Consider the following 21,036-nt stretch of genomic DNA (forward strand, 5'->3'; position numbering starts at 1 on the left):
GGGTCAGGAAATAAGAAAAATCTTTGCTCTGCTAAGGAAGGAGGAAGACCTTTGTTCCCCTTTGCAGGGGACAGAGAAGTCTCACAGGAATTTACAATCCTTTGTTAACTTAATTTAGCACTCAACTTTAGATAACATCTGTCGTTCGCAGAGGGCAGCAAAGGTTAACATATCAATTAGGTCACCTAGAAAAATGGTGCATACAGAATAGTATGATGTTGCTACAGGTACTTTGGTCATATAACTTGGGCATAACACAAACATAATGAAGCTCTTTTTGTTAGTGTATAACACTCAACACCAACAACAACCACCTTTTTGAATTTTTGAGATAGGGCTTTGCTAAGTTGCTGTGTAGGTTGGGCTCAAACCTGTAATCCTCACATCTTGGTCTCCCAGAGTGCTGGTGTTTCTGAGTATCCTGCTCCTGAAAGTAGCTCACCAACTAAATGTTACAGGATTGCCTGCTTCTCCCTCTGGAGTTGGATTCCAGGTTGAACAAAACAAGCAAAAGATAGTGACAAAGTTTATCAAAGAACATAAATGAGAAGAGTAGAGGGGAAACAGGCTCTATAGAGGGATCTTGGGGTGAGCAAAATGGGAAAAATAAGATAAAAGAACATGCCAGAGAAAGCAGGACAAGATATTGTAAGAAAAGTCATTATAGCAAGCTCTTCATAGCTCCTCTCTCTCTCTCTCTCTCTCTCTCTCTCTCTCTCTCTCATTCTTTCTTTTGGTACCAGGAATTGAACTCATGGCCTCACATTTGCCAGGCAAGGGCTGTGCTGCTGTGCTATATCCTTGCCCATAGTCTGTCCTCTTATGACGTTCAAATATCAAGGAAACTTGTAAGAACTTCTACATCTGGGTTCTGAGAGGTGGTTCTCAGAGGTGAGCCAAGGTCTCAGGCTGATGTCAGGTCTAGGCCATCCTAATGAAAACCTGATCAAGTTCTCTCAAGAAGTTCACATGTAGGGCTCTGGGTACTGTTCTGAGCAGTTTCTGGAAGTTTGTCATTTACAGGTTAGGCCAATTTCCCCAACCAGTTTTGCTATGCCGTACTGCCCTATGTCACTGGGATTACAGGCAACTACCACATCGTCTAAGAACAATAACCTTAAAATTAAAATGATCGAAGTGACACAGGGTCTCCAAAGTATACAGAGATGCTTCCAGTGTTTTCAGAGAGAATCCTACTGGCTTTCAAAAATTCAGCAGTGGATTCTTTTGGCTTAGGACATCCTAAAAGCTCATGATCTCTGGCAGCTAGGACAATGATTGGGAGCCCATATAACTTGATTCCAAGATACAACCTCCAGAAACCATCTGAGGAAATGCACACTTTTGCCATTGACGTTGCCTACAAAATGCAGCTTCTGCAAACTGAAAACCTAGTTCTGAGACCATGGGTCCTTGCAATAGCTGTTCTGCTTCAGAATCATCCATCCATGGACTTTGATGCCCTAGTGAAGATGACTCTGTGGCTGAAGGCCTCCATCCAGCTATTCAGTGGGTTCCTGAGGTGCCTGGATAATGAAACTGCTGAAGAAGTTGTCCAGTCCAACATTCTTCTGCATTCCAACCTTGCCAGCTTTGTCAAAGACCAGGTCATCCTGCAAGTGGACTCCAAAGACTAGGAAATGATCAATGGACTTATTTTGCAGCACATCACTCTTATGTGATTAGCTTATAAGAACCAGTTTTTCAATATTTTCATCTGTCTTTCTTTAGTAGCTGTACCCTTGCAGATGACACCTAGGTTCAGGAAAGAGGATGTCTATAGTTCCTTTCCCTCCTATGCAGTGTCTTTTCAGATGAGTTCATTTTCCTCCAAGGAAACACACTAAGAGACTTTGAAGAAAGCTGTTACCTGCTTTGTAAAAGTGAGCATACAACTGATTACAAATGGCAGAAAGGAAATACTGTGTTAGAATTTCTAGCAGGGATCTGGTAATCCTAACCCTAACCCCAGCGAGCTTGCAAGAGCACTAGGGAACACTCCCTCCACCTGAAGGATCCTGGTGAGTCTGCAAGAGTGCCTGTGTCCCCTCTCTCCATCTGGAGAACCCTGGTGGGCCTGCAAGAGCACAAATGAACTCTCCCTTAGTGCACGGGACCCAGGCAAGCCTGCAAGAGCACCTGTGATCCCTTTCTCCATCAGGAGGACCCTAGCAAACCTTTGAGACTCCAGTGATACAGTAGGGCCATGGCTGAAGCACATACCATGGACAGATGGGTCTGGTGGCCTAGAAAAGTCAGAAGCAACAGTTACAAGTTGTGCAAGTGTTGGTTCACATCAATACTCCTAAGCTAATTAACCTAGGAAGAATCCAGGACTCAACAACTGCCCCCATAGGAAGAATTTAGGTGCAATCTCCTACACATTGGGACCCAGTAATTGAACACCAGCCACACACTAGGACCCTAAGACACACAGGATAGGCAGGACCAGAAAAACTGAAAAGACTGAAATACAAACCAAGAGGTGAAAATGACAAGATGAAAAATCAAGATGCAATCTCAGAACTACAGTCCATCCAGAACAAGTACAGGAGATATCCATACAGGAGACATTGGAAGACCCACATCTGAGCTTTCTGAAAACATAACAAGTGAAGTAAAGGAACAAATACATGAGGCTATAGAGGAAATCAGGTCATAAATAAGCTCTCAAGTATAAAAAAAGACAACCTTAATGAAGGAATTGCTCAACATAGCTAGAGAAGACATACATAAAGAAATACAAGGGGCTGGGGATTTAGCTCAGCGGCATAAGCACCTGCCTTGCAAGCAGGCAGTCGTGAGTTCGATTACTGGTACCGATTAAAAGAAAAAAAAAGAGAGAGAGAAAAAATACAGAAACAGGAAAATGATGGAAATCTTGAATGAACAATATAAGAAAGAAACAAAATACATGAAACACAGTCAAAGAGATATCCAGGAAATTAAAAATTCTATTGAAAGCTGGCAAAACTGCTTGAACAAAACTTAAGATAAATTTTCAAACCTTGAAGACAGTACTGTGACTAGCAATCATGAAAGAAAAGCTCTCTTAAAAATGACAAGGGAACATGAACTAACAGTTCAACAGCTTCATGACAATGCAAAGAAAAACAATATAAGATTTATAGGTGTCAATGTAAAAAGCAGGAGTCAACATAAATGACATCAAAAAATAATTTGCAGAACTAATAGCACAAAATTTTTCAAGCATAGGAATATAATATGACATATAGGTAAGTGAAGCATATAGAACTCCAAACAGCCATACCCCCCCCAAATCTAAACCTAGACATATAATAACCAAGATCTTAGAAATTCAGAACAAAACCAGAATATCAAAAGCTGTTAGAGAAAACAAACAGATAACTTATAAAGGAAAACCCTTTAGAACCATGGCCAACTTTATAACACAAACTCGTAAATCAAGATGAACAATCTAAGTGTCCATCAACTGAGGAATGGATAAAAAAAGTTGTGGTATTTTTATACAATGGAGTACAACTCAGCTATAAAGAATGATAACATTGAGATATTTTTAAATAAATGGACACAGCTTGAGACCATACTCATAATCGAAATAAATCAAACTCACATGTATAAATACCACATAGTTTCCCTAGTCTAAGGAATTCTAAGAATACATAAAAGTATGTGGTAATCATAATTCCCCAATATATGGCTTTGAAGCCTTATAATGTTTTCATTCATTAATTGGAATGGTTTTATTCTGGGTTATTTGATTTTATTTTCTGTGATGATATGAACAGTTATTTTGAAGAAAACAAGACAATATAATAGCTAGTGCTGATTTAATATCATCTTGTTTTGAAGTCCCATCAAACTTTTGTTCTTCTGTTTCCATCAGTTTTATTATGTTGTATCTTATTGGATTTTATTAAATGTAATAGTATAAACAAAAATTTTTATAGACAAGGAGATAATATAGAAACCATTATTTGTTTTCTGTTAGTTGATTCTAAATATCCTGTAATACTTTCATTCTCTTGAATGATTTTACACTGTCTTGTTATGTTTAATGTTATAGTATACAAAGTTACACTCAAATATTTCAAGAAAAGAGACACTATGGTAACTACTGCTATGTCGGGTTATCTTGTGGTGAAACACTATGTTGCTTAAATTGTTCTGTTCTAACCTGTGTTGTTATGTTGTTATGTCCTCTTTTAATCTCCTTCTTTTAAAAATTTTTTTAATAAAAAAGATGAACTTGGAGTGAAGTGTTTCAAGCCCTGAAAGAAAACAACTTTCAACCCAGATTGATGTACCTTGAAACACTGTCTTTCAAAATTAATGAGAAATCAGATACTTTCATGACAAAGAACAACTGAAGAAATTCATGACCACCAAACTAACCACATGAAGAGTACCAAAAGATATTCTAGACAGAGATAAAAATGACAAATTCCAAGAACAAGAACTGAAAGAAACCACCAGGCAGGCCAAAAAATTAAACAGGGAAAAAGCAGTGAATCAACAACAGGAAAATAACATGACAAAGTTAAGCCAATACATATCAATTATAACCATCAATGTAAATGTCCCAATTTATCAATCAAAAGAAACACATTGACACAATAGATCAAGAAACAAGATCCAATAATATGCTGTATAAAAGAACCATTTTCAACTAAAAAATTCATAGACTGAAAATCAAAGGAAGGAAAACAATACTCTAGGCAACAGGAATCCAGGAAAAAGGAGGGGTAGTTATTCTGTTTGCAATGTGAACTTCAAATCAAAAATGATCAAAAGAGGTAAAGAAGGTCACGACATAGTTGTTAGGGGGAAAATTCAAAAGGAAGAGATAACAAACATAAACATATATGCACCAAATACAGGAGCACCCAACTATATAAGACAAATACTAATAGACATGAAAGATCAAATACGCAATGACCTAGTTACAGTGTGGGACCTTAATATCCTCTTTTCACAAAGAGACAGATCAACTAGACAAAAAGTCAGCAAAGAAATAACAGAACTGAATCAAAGATGTGAAAAAAATATTTAGTAGATGTTTATAGAGTGTTCTACTCAACATCAGAATATACATTCTCCTCAGTTGCACATGGAATGTTCTCTAAAATAGACTATTCTAGCAAATAGAACACACTTAAGTAAATGCAAAGGAACTGAAATTTTTCATGCATATTATCTGGCTATAGTGCAATGAAATTGGAAATTCATGGCAAAATAAACCACAAAAACTCCATAAAAACATAGAAATTAAATAACATCCTCCTGAACAAACAAATGGATCACAGATAAAATTAAAGAAATAATCAACAGTATATACAATGAAATGAAAGTGCAAATATGACATACTAGAACCTGTGGGACACGATGAAAGCAGTTCTTTTTTTTTTTTTTTTTGTCTTTTTCGTTTTTACCGGTACCAGGGATCGAACTCACGACTGCCTGCTTGCAAGGCAGGCGCTTATGCCGCTGAGCTAAATCCCCAGCCTGATGAAAGCAGTTCTAAGAGGGAAACTTACAGCAGTGAATTCTCACATCAGGAAAACAGAATGACACATATGAACAAACGAATGCTGCACCTCAACTTTGTGGTAAAAGAAAAAGAAGTCAAGCCTAATGTTCATAGAAGGGAGGAAACTAATGCAATTGAGACTAAGAACACAACATAAAGAATTAACAAATCAAAGAGTCTGTTCCTTGAAAAACTAAGCAAATTTGATAAACCTCTAGGCAACCTTACCAAGAGGAGAAAGAAAAACCTCAAGTTCATGGAATGAGGAATGAAAAGGGTCAAATGACTATGGATCCCGTAGAAATTCAGAAGATCGTCAACACCTGCTTTGAAAATCTTTACTCATATAGGATGAAAAACACAGAAGAAATGGACAAATTCCTAGAAATTTATGAATTAAAAATTTTGCAAAATGAAATATTAGTTAATAAAATTGAAAACACAATTAAAAACTTACTAACAAAAGCCCACATCCTGAAGGAATCATGGCTGAATTCTGCAAGAAATTAAGAGAAAATTTAATACCAATACTCCTCAAACTCTTTAAAGAAATCAAAAGGGAAGCATTTTTTCCTAACTCATTCCTGGAGGCAAGAATTACTCTGATACCAAAACCAGAGAAAGACCTAACCAAAAAAGAGAACTACAGGTTAATCACCCTGATGAACATAGATGCAAAAATCCTCAGTAAAATAGTAGCAAACAGAATGCAGCAAATCATCAAGACAATTATACACCATAACAAAGTGGGATTCATCCTAGGAATGCAGGAACGGTTCAACATACACAAATCAATAAGTGTAATATACCATATCAGCAGAACCAAAGATGAAAACCATATGATCATTTCAATAGATACAGAAAGGCTTCTGATAAAGTCCAACATTCATTCATTATAAAAACTCTTTAGAAAATAAAATAGGTGTTCTCTACCTCAATCTGATAAGTGACATTTATGATAAATCAATAGCCAACATCATGCTAAAACTACAAAACTGAAAGCTTTTACTCTAAAATCAGGAATCAAGACAAAGATGTCCATTATCATCATTCTTATTCAATATAGTTATTGAAACACTAGCCAAAGCAATTAGACAAGAGAGAAATTCAAGGAATAAATATAGGAAAGAAAGAAGTTAAATTAACATTATTCACAGATGACATGATGCTATACATAGAAGATACTTCCTGAAACAAAAACTTCACCAAAAGACTACTGGATAAGAAAATTCATCAGCATATCTGGATACAAAGTCAACACTCAAAAATCAATAGCATTCCTGTATACAAATAAAAACTCACTGAGAGAGAAATTAGGAGAAAAACACCTTTCATAACAGCATCCAAAAAAATATGAAATACTTAGAAATCAATCTAACAAAGGATATACAAGAACTATGATTGAAAATTATAGTACTCTGAAAAAGGATATTGAAGATGATATCAGAAAATGGAAAGATATTTCTTGCTTATAGATAGAAGAACCAACTTTGTGAAAATGGCCACAATCTCAAAACTATGACACAGATTTAGTGTAATTATAATCAAACACCATTAATATATCTCACGAGATATATTAGAGAAAACATTCTTAAAATTCATTGGAAAACACAAGAGACATAGAATAGCAAATGCAATCCTGGGGAACAGAGGCAAGGCAGGTGGCATCACAATCCCCGACTTAAAGTTGTACTACAAAGTTACTGTGTTAAAATCAACATGGTACCAAAAAAATGGCAACCCCCCAAAACATACCTAAGGATCAGTAGAATATATTAGAAGATGTAAACACCACTACAAAAACACTCAGCCACATTATTTTTGACAAAAGGACCAAACACATTTGCCAGACGAAAGATAGCAGCTTTAATAAACGGTGCCAGAAAAACTGGCTTTCCACATGCGAAAGGCTAAAACTAAACCATTGTGTATTACCATGCACTAAACTAAAGTCAAAATGGATCAGAGTTCTAAATATTAAAACAGAAACACTAAATCCACTGATAGAAAAGGTAGGTAGAAATCTTAAAGACATAGGGGTAGACACAGAGTTCATGATTAAAACCCAAACTACATGGGAAGTACCTCAAAGAACCAACAACTGGGATCTCATCTTATTAAAAAGTTTCTATACATCAAAAGAAATCATCGACAGAGTGAAAAGATGACACACATAGTGGGAAAAATTTTTGGTCAACTATCCCTCAGACAAAGTACTTATACCAAGAACTTATAAAGAATTGAAAAAAAAACAAGCTCCAAATTCAAAGACTCTATCAAAAAATAGGCATCTGAGATGAATATGCACTTCTCAAATGAAGAAATGCAAATGACAAATAAATATATGAAAAAATGTTCAACATCATTGGTCATTCAAGAAATGCAAATTAAAACAATGCTGAGATTCTGTCTCCAGAAAGAATGGTTATCATCAAGAAATAAACCAATAACAAATGCTAGTAGGGCTATGAGGAAAAAAACCACTCTTCCATTGTTGATGGGCATGTAGACTTGTTCAATTACTGTGGAAATCACTATGGAGGTTCCTCAAAAAACTAGGATTGGAGATTGCATTTGTTCCAGCTATTCTGCATTCGGTTATTTTCCCAGAAGAGCTGAAAACATCATGCCACAGCACTGTACGTGCACCTATGTTTATTGCAAAACAATTTATAATAGCTAAATCTTGGAAACAACCTAAATGCCCATCAACTGAGATATGGATAAAACAAGATGTGGTATTTTATACAACGGAGTACTAAGCTATAAAAAAGACAAACTCTAGGCTTTTATAGGTAAAGGGGTGGTTACAACTTGAGGCCATATTCATGAGTGAAATAAATGAGACTTACATGTATAGACATCATATTGTCACCCTAGTGTAAAAAACTGAAAAAGTAAATTAAGATCCATAATGTACAATAGATATTTTGAAAGAGAAAAGGGAAGAAACTGCTCAAAAGGAAAAACAACTGGGAGAAAGAAAAAATGGAAAAGGTTATATATATGAGGTATATGTATGATAGATAATACTAATCTCAGTTCATCAAAAAGAACAGTTTTTACATTCATTGTTTGATCATTTTTTCATGCCTATGTACTCTAATTTGAGCAACTATTTTGAAGATACCTATGCAATATATTAACCATTGTTAATCTATTATTTTATTTTGAAATGTTGTAACATTGTATTTTTTCTTTTTAAAATTAAAAAAATCTAATAGTACTCTTTAAACCTTCTGTGGAATGTTATCAGATAATTTGCAAATAAGTCTTTCATGTAAAAGAGGACCACTTCATTGAGAAACACTATTGTTTCTCAGTGTAGTGCAGTTAGAAAATTCACAAATCAGCTTCTTGATCATGGTACCTCTCAGTGTTACGACATTTTATTTTCAGATATGCAGAAAAGTGCCTTGTAGAGACCAAAAAGGTAAATAAAGACAAAATATACAATGTGAATGAGTTCACATTGAAAAAATTAGAAGAGATGCTTGGTTGTAAAACGCCAACAAAAAATCAGTCACTGCAAAACTAATAATCACCAAGCAGTTGTGGAAAATTTGGGTACGTACTTGCTGTTACAAAAGACTCACTGCTGCAAACTGGGACACAATGGAAGAGACATATCTTTGCTCTGCAAGACTTTTTGAATTGTGGATGAGCAAAGGAATTGATCAGTATGAGCTATCAAGGTAATCTTAAAACCATGTCAGTTAAAAGCATTTGTGTCCCACTCTGTGTGTTTAAAAAATAAAAAGAAATTCAGACGGACACACCATTTTTTACTTTTATTTTAAGAAGGCAGTGTTTAATCTGTATGCTGGCAGCCTGTTGGATTTTCACATCTGGGAACTGTTGCAGGACAAATCCACAAAGGCAACAGCACTGATTTACAGAGTACATCCTTTATATAGAAATTAGAAGTGGGAGGTACAAAGCAAGTGACAAGTGACAAAACACTACTCTTTTTTTTTTTTTTTGCAGCCCTTCTTTTCATATAAAATCAATCTTCTGCTCAGTCCATTGGAGCACTTAATCTATTTCATAGAGTAAGGTATGAGTCAATCTTAGGATTCATTGAAAATGAAGCCAATTAAGATTTATATGCTAAACTGCAATTTTGTTCTTTGAGAGAACTGAGAACTTTGTGTTAGCCAAGTTATGGAGTATCTCTTAAATGTAGCCTTTTCTTGGGGTAAGGGAAGGCCAGATCAATGACTGGTTGTTTTGGTGCCTTATCAAATATCTATTTTTCTCCAATTAAAGTTGTATCCAAACAATTGTGCTTCCTACAAAATTGGTACATGTTTGTGTTTGTCATGCTATAGTGATATATGTAGCAAAGTAATATGAATAGTATAGATTGAAAGATTGTGATCACTTCTACTCTCAGGATTTTTTTTCCAGTTTTAGGTAAGAAAACAGATGTGTAGATTTTCTGGACAGCCATGAGTTCATGGAAAAATAAGTTGTTGCTTCCGTTAGTGTACTCTAGAAGTGTGATGCTACTGCTCAGACAGACATTTCTTGACTGATAACTTGGCATTAATCAGTGCCTCAGAGGAAAAGGAGGCTGAGATTGAATAGACTGCAGAAGAGCTGATGCTGAGACCATAACTACTGAATATCTATTTTAGGTCCTCTAATAACATGTCTGAATACAGTAAAATCTCACATTAGGTCTTTGCTAGCTCTATATACCCAGGCAAATATAAGTGAGGAAAATTAATTTCTTGCTGCTTATCTTTTCTGAGCCTTTAAGTGGGATCTCCAATAACAAAACACCACTTAATAAGAGAAAGACATAGTTTCCCAGAACAGCTCAAAATAATGCAATTCCAGTGAAACACATTTCAGGGTGGCATATTCTGTTCTATCACATACACCTTGTATTCCTTATAGGGATATTGGAGGGGGTTAAATTATTCTAAGTGTTTTGGTTTCTTTATTTTCTTTATTTTTCTGAGACAAGGTTTAGTTATTCATTTCAGGCTGACCTTGAACTCACTTTTTAGCCCAGGCTGGCCTCAAACTCCTGGCCAGCAATCCTCCTGCCTCAGCCTCCTGAGTGTTGGGATTACAGCTATGTGCCACCATGTCTAGCTATTCTACTGTTTTTTAAGTGTTTATCCCTAGCTACATAATTCTTATGCAGTAAATTGCAAACTGCTACTTACTTGTCACTTGTGACTCTTTTATCTTCTTTGGGAATGCTGGAGGAATGAGTCACAGGGGAATCTTTCTGGGAAGGAAAGTGGAGCCTGGTTACAAGAAGTAGGTCACTGGGCTGTAACCTGGAAGAGTATATTCCTATCCTCAACCCCTTTCTTTCTCTCTGGCCCTTCTGCTGCTCTGCATCCTGGCTGTGATGAGTTAAGCAGCTTTCATCTACCATGCCTTTCCAGGGTAATATTTTTGCCTTTGAGTCATCTGACCATGGACTGAAACCTCTGAAATTCAAAGTCAAAATAAACCTTTCCTTCTTTAGTTTGCAAGTGTCTGATATTTTGTCCTACTAATGGAAATCTGACCAGTGTAGTCCTTCAGAGTGCACAGACTCTGAAGAAGATAAAGAGCTGATGGAGTGGTATAGACATCTGGGGAATAGAACTTAACGTGTGGACCTGATGGCACTAGCGAGAGGGAATGAGGTGCTGATTAGAGCAAGTGAAGATGGGGTTCTTCCTGCTGCCACCTTATCTGTACTTTTCATCACTCACGATCTAAAGTATTGTGTGGAATGCTGTATGTGGGGTGCACACCTACAATCTTAGCATTCAGAAAGCTGAGGCAAGAGGATTGGTGCAAATCTGAGGCCAGCCTTGGCTACATAGTGAGTTTAGGACCAGCCTGAACTACACAGTGAGACAGTGTCTTAATCTCCTAACCCATCACAAAACACTTGTTTTTGTTTTCAGGCAAAAGCAGTCCTGCCAAAGCCACTTGGTTATTCCCTCTATTCTTCCTTTCTGTCTTGCACACCATTTTCCCACAAGTGAATAGGGATGGAGGGGTCCGGGTTGAGGGTAAGAAGCAGCTGGGATTCTCTAGTTAAAAAGTTGCTCAGTGTGGGAAGGAGATGTCAAGAGAGTGGGATTTGCACCCATCGGGAGGTACAGAACTTTCTCACTGCAGACTTCTTGGCAAATGAAACGGAAATAATAGGCAGCTCACATTTGTAGCTATCCAGCCAGGGTGGTATTCCTTGAAGTGAAGCCTTGTAAATCCCTTTGGGAGCCAGAGCTGGTTTGACAAGTAGAGCATTTGGGTGGCCTGTCTGTTCTTGGGGGGCAGACTTGGAAATCAAGGCCTCAGGCCCTTTGTGAAATTGGTTCATGCGATTGCTGATTAAAAACATTATGTGACATTAAAAATGTGAGAATTATCTTCCTTTGGTGGTTGCTGGCTAAAAACAGACTCATATTTGCCTGCCACTGACTTGATAAGAAGGCTCTTTGCTCCTATTTTCAAAAAATAAAGATAGGTATAATGAATGCATCATTTATTTATTTTTGAAGAGGCTTATGGGTTATTTCTGAAGTCTAACCTGTATGTGTTCATAATAAGAACAACCCATTTAGCTATATTCTTTGCCAAGGCAAATAAATACAGTATTGCAATTACTTTCTTTGTTTTTGTCAGAATGTTTCAGGATTAGATTTCTCACTCCAGGGTAAAAAATATGTGGATAGCTACACTGGGTAAAATTAGTTTGCAGATATAGATGGCTATGCTTCTAAATGGAAAAAAAGATTCCTATAGGATTTTTTTTCCCATATGAACAAGGTAATCTTTATTTCTGAGTTTGGGCATAGCCATCACTTACCAAATATAAATAGCAACAGACAAACAAATAAATACAATTTTTAAAAAATTAAACATAATACAGGAGGAAAGTCAAAAGCAATCTAACTCTAATAGTATTTTCAATAAATTAATGGCCTGTATATGAGGCAACAGACACTTGGAAAAGATTGAGCTGACAGATGGGCACAAAAAAAAAAAAAAAAAAACCACAGGAAAACTGGAAAGGATGATAGATATTATCTTCAGGCCATTTTTATCCCCCTTGTTAATTAACCACCTTGCTTTTCCTTCAACAGCTAAACTTATTTTCCTTTAACTCTAAAATTGTTTTATTTCATATTGGAGTCTTTTTAACTTTCTTATATTTTTCTTGTTTCCCAAATCTGCTTTGATTTTCTATCCTGTCTTTTCTCTCACCTTTTCTCCAACAAGGTTTTTTGAGAGAGAGAAAGCAAGGATGTTTCCTTTACCTCTTGTCAGCTTCCTAACAATTTTCTTGCTATTAATGTCTAACAACTTTCCAGCTCCAGGGAATACACATACCTTTTGTTTTCTATGAATTGTTGTGTGCTGTTCTCACAGCCCATCACTAAAAATACAACACAGCATTATTGATCTCATTCTCACTTTCTTTTTTCCCCTTAGAAGAACTTTACAAATAAGCCAGTTCTGCCCTATATCTTTTAATGGTTTGTATTTTCTAATCCCCAGTGTGGCAGCCGGCAAAATTGTTTTGTTGAAAGAACATGGGCTTTGGAAATGACCCTTGGTCCATGTTCTGGTTTTGTCACTTATTAACTAGGTGACCTTGGGAAGTTCTTCTGTCCCTCTGAGCCAGTGTGTTCATTCCAATAACAAGCACCATCTGAGTTTGCTCATGGTCTCAGGGACATGCAATACATGTATCACTCAGTGCTTCATTTCATTTCTCTGATAGCAGAAAGTAGGAAGGTCAAAATGAGTCAAGGGAACTCTGGGTCAGTCTTGATTTTTTTCTTTTGCAGAGTCTAACATCTTCTCCTTTTGCCATAAAGAAAGCACAGTTTCTGAGTCAAAGGAGATCTCTTCAGTTTTTAATAGCTTTGACTATACTCAGTTCTGTAAAGAGCTCTTTGGCCAGAGGAAACCAGATTTGAGGTCCTATAGTCTAGTAAACATCTAGTATAACTCTCTTCGTGTCCATATTCTATTTTATTTATAGGTCTTTGTAGGCTGTTTTGAAGAGAAGCACAACAGAGGATAATATTGTGAAGGTCAAAAAGCTATGATGAAACTTACTGATGATTTGACTAATATGAATAACTTACATTTGAGCCAGTTATCATCTCTTTAGAGAAGTCTTCCTGACAATATAATAAAAAATACTTTCCCTATAAGTCACTAATCAATACACCACTTATCATCATCACTATACTCTGCTACAAGAAATTACTTTCAGAGTTTGAAAATGGTGGCTTGCTAGGGGGCTGGGTGCAGACTGTGGAGAAATCAGATCAGACGCTGGAATATGACGGCATGGAGAGGGCCAGATGAATGGTAATGATTCTTATTAACCAAGGCAGTAACCAAAGGGAAAAATAAAACTAGGAAGAGGAAGGAAAAGTGCGGATGGAGAGCTGAAGCCTGATGTACTCACTGAGCCCCATTCCACGCTGTTCTAGGCATGCCCAGAGGATCTAAGGTCGTGCTGAGACCACGGCTGCTGATAATGGGAGTGTGCAAATCCCGTACCCTTAAAGGGAGGATGCTGCTCAGTGAGCAGTGGATCCAAGGAGAAAAGCTGTATTGGCTCTTGGTGACTGCTGGAAATTGAGACCTGGGACCCTGCGAAGCAGCCAAAGCCACCTGGCTGCGCTGGAGGAGACTGTGAGAAGCTCCAGAGCTCCGAAGCTGGACACCGTGTAGTTTTCTGACTGATCCGCACTGTGCTGGGAATGCAGTGAAGACAAGCGGCGCAGTGTGCAGGGACCCAAGAGGAAGATCTGCATTGAGTCCCAGTGAGTAACACCCTGAGGTGTGCTTTACTGATCCCAAGCCAATCAAGTTAACAATGGATGGTATGTGGTGGTTGATTTTAATTGTCAACTTGATTGATTTGAGATTGGTCTAAGATATTAGTAAAGCAAAATTTTGGGTTTGCTGAGGTAAGTCATGGCACATGACCTTGGGTCCCATAGCTGATCTCTGGCCCCTTCCTCTCTGGCTTTTTCCCCAGCTGTCTGCTTCCTGGGTGTTAAGAATTGAGCTGATTTCCTCTGCTATATCCTTCTGCCATGATGTTTCTACCTTGGAGGTAGCCAACCATGGACTAAAACAGCTACAAATACGGACCAAAATAAACCAAATTGTGTGAGTGGCAGGTACTTTGTCCAAAGACAGATAAAGCAGCATTAGTTTGAGTTTAGGAAGGAATTCTGTAGGGTCATGTGGAAGAGAAATGACTGGAAACTCCAATGTTGGAAGGATCCATTAGTTATGAGCAAGGAAAGCATGAAGAATTGGCTTCTACTCTGTCCTTCCTGGTGAGATGAGCACCCAGCCAGGGAGCTATTGGACAATGCTTCATTACGTTTTTTATTCTGTTGTAGCCAACAATTGGTTTTCAGCCCTTGAAGAAATATCTTTGTTCTCCCTCTTCAATGAATAATTTCCATGAGTATTCAACTACATTTTACTATTTTCAATTTTTACAATCTCTTTACTCCCACTTACCTGCCAACACTCATCCTTTGTGCTGTTTATACTAACCTTCTTAGAGTTGTTTATATATGTTATTTCAGATCTAGTTAATCAGCCAAAAGACTTCTTTGCCAGGTTATAGGAAGAATAAAATGATTTTCCAAGGTTAAGGATAAGTCAGTATTAAAGTTGAGTGGTTCAATGACTTGGAATCATTTCTTTTCAAAGTTAATTCTTAAGAAAGGAGGTTGGACAATAGAAATAAAGAAGAATAGCTTTGTTAGATATATGTTCTGCTAGGCTCTCAAAATTTCCTATGTTTGTTCTAGATTTGATTTCATGCTTGGTTAAGCCTGGGTTTCTCTCTATAATGTGTATATTTTAATGCATAGTTTGCTTTTTTATTTATTCGTATTACAATGTGCATTTTAAGATACTGTTCTTGTTTTTTTTCTACTGCTTCTGTGTGTTGATTTTATCCTCAGCTCTGTATCGAAATGGGTGGTAGTAATTTAGGCACCATATTTTGACACACCTCATCTAGTAGAAGAAAATCCATTTCTTTCCATCTTTTCACTGGCTTTTTCTGAGGATTAATTCTTCCCAATGTCTCTTCTCACCCCCATTTGGTTTCACACTTATATCAACAGAGAAGCATAGATCCATTCCCACCCAATATTAACATAACTAGGAGGCCCTAACCATCAGGATCTCCTTCACCATCTCAGGATCTCCTCCTGAGATTAAAATTGTGATCACTGTTTTCTAAGTCATACCAAGGAAAGGTGAATAACTGAACAAAATTTCGGCTCTTTTCATCCTAGCAGGAATAAAATGAAAATGAAAGACAGAAGTTGGGGTATCAAGTAAGTATAGTGGCTACAGATGCCAGATCCAGATCATATGAGATTTTTGACATAAATGAAAATGAAGGTGAAAAAGGATCCATGCTGAGATTGGATGATGTTTGGCTTGAGTTCATCAGGAGGAAGACATAGCTAGATTGGGGAAATTATCTCAGTTGTACAAGTTAGGAATAGGTGAACTAAAAATATCAGTGTAAAAATACAAACAAAATCTTACTTCATGTACAAAGATTAAAAAAAGGTAATCTTCCAAGTTAAAATATATTGCCAAGAATCACATAATTTCAAAGCCTATGGGCAGAATAAATATTGTGAACCTTTTTAAAGCATTTATAAACAGCTATACTACAACTGATAAACAGAAATACCAATCTAGATTTGCAGGATTCTCTAGCCATGCTGCTTTTGCACATGATCCTTCAAATTATTTTGATTGTTATTATGCTATTTCAACATTCACTATTATTATCACATAAAATATTTTTAAAACCCATAACAATACCATTCATAGTATCAAAAAAAAATGTATAAGTGCTTGCACTGAAAAATGTGCCCTGAATCAATAACACTTTGAAGTTAAGTTATATTTGATAAGATGCCAAGAAAAGGGGAAACAACTGCAGTGCAGCCTGGTACAGTTAGTATTGGGATAAGTTCTCTGCGAAATAATATATGTATTGTTGAGAAGAGAAAAAAAAAAACAGCTTTAAAGCAAAAACATGCCACAACTTGCGAATGTGCTCTGAGAATACATCTGTCTTATATCATATTTATTCCCTTGAGAAAATCATTCTTGAATTATGCAAGCTCAAATTATATAGTGTGAGGTCGAATACATCCTTTGCACAAAATAAGACCTCCTATATTTTTATAATCAGCAATAATTGAATGTGAAAAAGTCAGTACAGTTTGGACTAAAATAAACAAGTTCTAGGTTGCCTTTTTAATAGGATAAGTGTATTTTTAGATTATGTCATCCATCAGTTTGAATTTGTTAGAAAGTGCTTATCAAAGCTCAAGTGCAAATGGAATAAAGGAAATGTTTTTTGGTGATAAGAATCGGGTGGTTAAAATTTTCAAAGCATTTTGCTCAGACATGTGAGGAGTTAAATTAATTTCCTTGAGATATTTAGGAGAATGTGCAGTTATTAATCTAATCCAGTTTCCTATTAATGCACGACTCACAGGAATGTTACAGAGTAATGGTCAGCTGTCGACATGATTTATGCCATTTATTATTTTTAAAAGGAGGAGTGTTTTGCATTTTAAAATTTCTATGTGATAATCTCAGCAGAATGAAGTTCCATCTCTGGTTTCCACAGTGTAATAAAAACAGGCTTTGGTTTTTCAAGTTCAACCATGTGATTTGTGTGTGTAGTTTCAATTTGCAATGTGTCAGCCAGGGAACAGCTGATTTAATAACAGTTAAGAACCTCTACCCCATAGGAATGACTGAAATGGTGTTTCTCTAGATCAATAGTATTGCCTAGTTTTACTGAGAAAATAAATCATTTTGCCACATGGTTGCCAAAATGTGAGGCTTTTTTGGATCAATGACACAAACTCATGTTATCTTTAAAGTGACTATGAGACCTCAGTTCATCAATCAAATCAACTTTAATTAAATATAATTTAATGAATTAAAAAGAATGCTTACAAGAAAGTCATAGTTGAAGCAAACAGGGCTTTTCTTTTCCCACTAATAGCTAATCTACCAAAAAGAGGCAACATTTCCTTGAAGCTGGTTTGAACGCTTTCCTCGCTGATGATTTTCTAGGACTGGTTTCTCCCTGCTATTCCTGTGTAAGCTTTCCTCTTTTAATGTAAGACAAGGAAGTGTGGGTTGTAGCCAGGAGGCAAATGGATCTTTAATTATACTTTAATGTTCAAAAATAGATATCATCAGGAAACTGCTTCTATTTCCTTTTCTTTTGTACAAATTTCTCTCTTTATTTCCCTCTCTGATAAAAGACATGCCATATAATATTATCCCTTTAGTTATTTTAAAATACAGAATAGTGCAGCATTACTTATATTCACAGCATTATCCAGTCATCACCATTATTTTCCAAAAGTTTTCATCACCCCAAGAGAAATTCAGTAAATTTTAAGTAATAATTCCTCATCCTCCTCTTTTTCAGTCCTTGATAACCCTAATCTATTGTCCATCCATATGAATTTCCCATATAAATTTTTATTGTATGTAAATAAGTCATGCAGTATTTTTCTTTTTGTAACTGGCTTCTTTCACTTAGCATACTATTTTCAGGCTTTATTCATGTTATATATATCATGTGTCAGAAGTTCTTTCATTTAAAGGTCTTTCCTAGATTCATTAGACCAACTCAGGATATGCAATTGCATGAGAGTAGTGTGAGGTGTAATATACAGGGTACAGGGGAGATTTCATAAAAGGAAGATTTACATGAATGTTGTGGGAGTAGGCATAGGGAAGATGTACAGGTAATGATGTTTAGACAAAGCTCTGAAGAATCTCAAGGCTATCTAGGTAAAAAGTAGAATGAAGAGCATTGTAATTAGGTTGAAGCGCTTGTAAGAAAATCCAAAGGCAGACACCAGCCTCTTCCTGTGGGTTGATGCCATTCGTGGGCCACAGGGAGGAGAACAATAAGCCCATCCCTTCCTGTGAGTCAATGCCATGTGTGGGCTGCAGGAAGGAGTACCAGACTCCAGTCTCTTCCTGTGAGTTGGCACCATGCATGGGCCACTCCACCATGCATGGAGAAGCAGATGCTAGCTCCTTTCTGTGAGTCAGCACCATTTGTGTCCACCTTCCCATAAGCAACTGGTTGATCCAGATAAATGCAGGCTAAGATGATAGCTGTTGAAGTAAAATGCAACTTAATGCTTGTAGGGTTTAGTGTTTCATTGACTTTGAGGCCTAAAGCTAGTAGTCTAATCATCTATTTTAGAGGATAACAATTCATACTGTAGCATCTATCAGGGGCCTCCTTCTGAAGGTAGTAGCCATTGTTAATTCCTTAGCATCTTCTTTTAAGATCCTGTATCATTTTCATTACTTGATTTGCTTTGGTTTTATTCTGTTTTGTCTTGTTTAATTTTGTTGTGTCTGATGCCATGGGCATCAGTTATATTATGGCAGCCATTTTGGATTTACTACTATCTTGTTTTAAAGTCCCGTGTTGCATTCATTGTTTTGTTTTACTGCATTCTGTTTTGTTTCGCTTTACTATGTCTTATGGTATGGGCAGCTATTTTGAAGAGAAAAAGAGGCATTATGGTAGCTATTGTTGATTTCCTGTTATCTTTCTTTGAAATCCTGTATCATGTTTTGTTTTGATTGGCTTTACTTTGTTTTATTTTCCTTGATTTTATTCTCTTTAAAATTAAAAAAAAATTTAAGTCCAAAGGCACAAAGAAATCTGGAACCAATTAAGATTTTAATAGAGACCTGACTGGCAAGAGAGCAAAGGGTAGGGTAGTGGGTAAAATAGGGTAAGTGTTTGATCTGCTACAGCATACAGATCTTTTTTTTATTCTTTCTAGTACTAGGGATCGAACCCAAGAACTCTACCAGTGCACTATATATCCCAAGGTTTTTTCAGTGTTTGTTTGAGGCAGGGTCTCACTAAGGTGCCCAACGGGTCTCAAACTTTTAATCTTCCTGCCTTTGCCTACTGCAGTGCTGGGATTACAGATATGTGCCACAAGGCCTGGATCATGAAGGTTTTTAAAAATGTGTATTAAAGAATTTGAGTTAAAAAATTGTGTATGTACACAAATGTATGTTTTGCAAACTCATTTAGGCTGATGTTTGAATCATGGGTTGAAAGGCAAAAAGAGCTAGTTAAAGGAAGTCAGGAGGAAACTGGTAGTCTAGATAAGAGATGCAAATGGGCTTGAATTAATGAGATTGCTGTTACTTTACAGAGAAGTGGATGAAACCAAGACATTTACATAGAAAAAGTTATATAATTTATATATATATATTATATCTATATTATAATTTTTCTTACAAGCCAGGTGTGCCATGGTGATTGGATATGGGCAGAAAGGAGAAGGAAGAAGTGGTAGGAATACCTAGATTTTAGACAGGAGCAGGTGAATAGACAAACCCCTGGAAGAGTACTGAATTTGTGTGGGGGAAGTTCATGAGCTCAGTTCTGGACTGTGTGAGGTACAGTTGACATTTATCTAAGTAGAGACATGTATAATGGGCCTGAAGGAGAGTTCTGACCATCAGACATGCCTACTATTGCAAAAGTCTAGCCATTAAACCAGAGTTCAGTTAAGTCTAAATTCCTGGCAGGAAGTGGCAAAGCAACACAAGGGTCTATGCACAACGAAATATGTTAGGCAGGAAAGGCTCCATGTAATAATTCTACAAACATGCTACCAGAATTGGGGTATCAAGTCAAGGCTAGACTAGTAACAAGCATGACTATGATGAATTTTAGAGGATGTTAACAAACTGGGCTATAAGTGCATGGGTAGAGATGAATCTATGTATCTTGGATGAGGGCAATAAGGGGAACACAAAAAGTTTTGAAAAACTTGGCAGTCTTTAGACAGAGCTGACTCTTACACATATTGATACACCTTCCCTCCATACAAGGAGATTGTTGTTTTTTTCCCACTGTCTGACATGAAGATAGAAACAATAGAATGTTTGCACAGTTCCACATTTATTTTCCTCTTCCTGGGTCCATGGAAAGACTGGATTTCCCAGTCCCCTTTGCAGTTAGATAGTGGCTCGGTGGTTGAGTTCTGATCAAAGGAATATGGGTAGAAATAATGTTTCTCATTTTCAGACCTACCTAATGAGAGTTCTCATGATGTTCCTGTGTTGTTTGTTCTGCGATACACTTAAGAATATAAAATGCTTTTAGAAATGTAGGGCACTAATATGAGAGTCCATGATGGAGAGTCCTTGGTTCCTGAGTCACCATGTGGAGGAGAGGCATCAAGGGGAAAAATACCTGACCCACAGTACATTTAATGTGAGAGAAATAAAGTTTAATGGCATTAAGCTTCCCAGATTTCAGGGTAATACAGTGTAGAAGGCAGAAAATAGTCAACCCTTCTCTAACTGCTACCAAAGATATCAAAATCCTTATCCCTAGAAACTGTGAATATAATAAATTACATGATAGAAGGGAATTAAAATAGCAAATGGAATTAAGGTTG

General features: G+C 36.6%; 1 pseudogene; it reads left to right on the plus strand.

Moving 5' to 3' along the window:
• The first annotated feature begins 1,274 nt into the window (after positions 1-1,274).
• Positions 1,275-9,050, plus strand: LOC100725225 (dihydroxyacetone phosphate acyltransferase-like; annotated as a pseudogene).
• Positions 9,051-21,036: the final 11,986 nt, after the last annotated feature.

Source organism: Cavia porcellus, unplaced genomic scaffold (assembly GCF_034190915.1).
Source record: "Cavia porcellus strain 051 isolate PalLab524CR breed Dunkin Hartley unplaced genomic scaffold, mCavPor4.1 scaffold_20, whole genome shotgun sequence".
Lineage (NCBI taxonomy): Eukaryota > Metazoa > Chordata > Mammalia > Rodentia > Caviidae > Cavia > Cavia porcellus.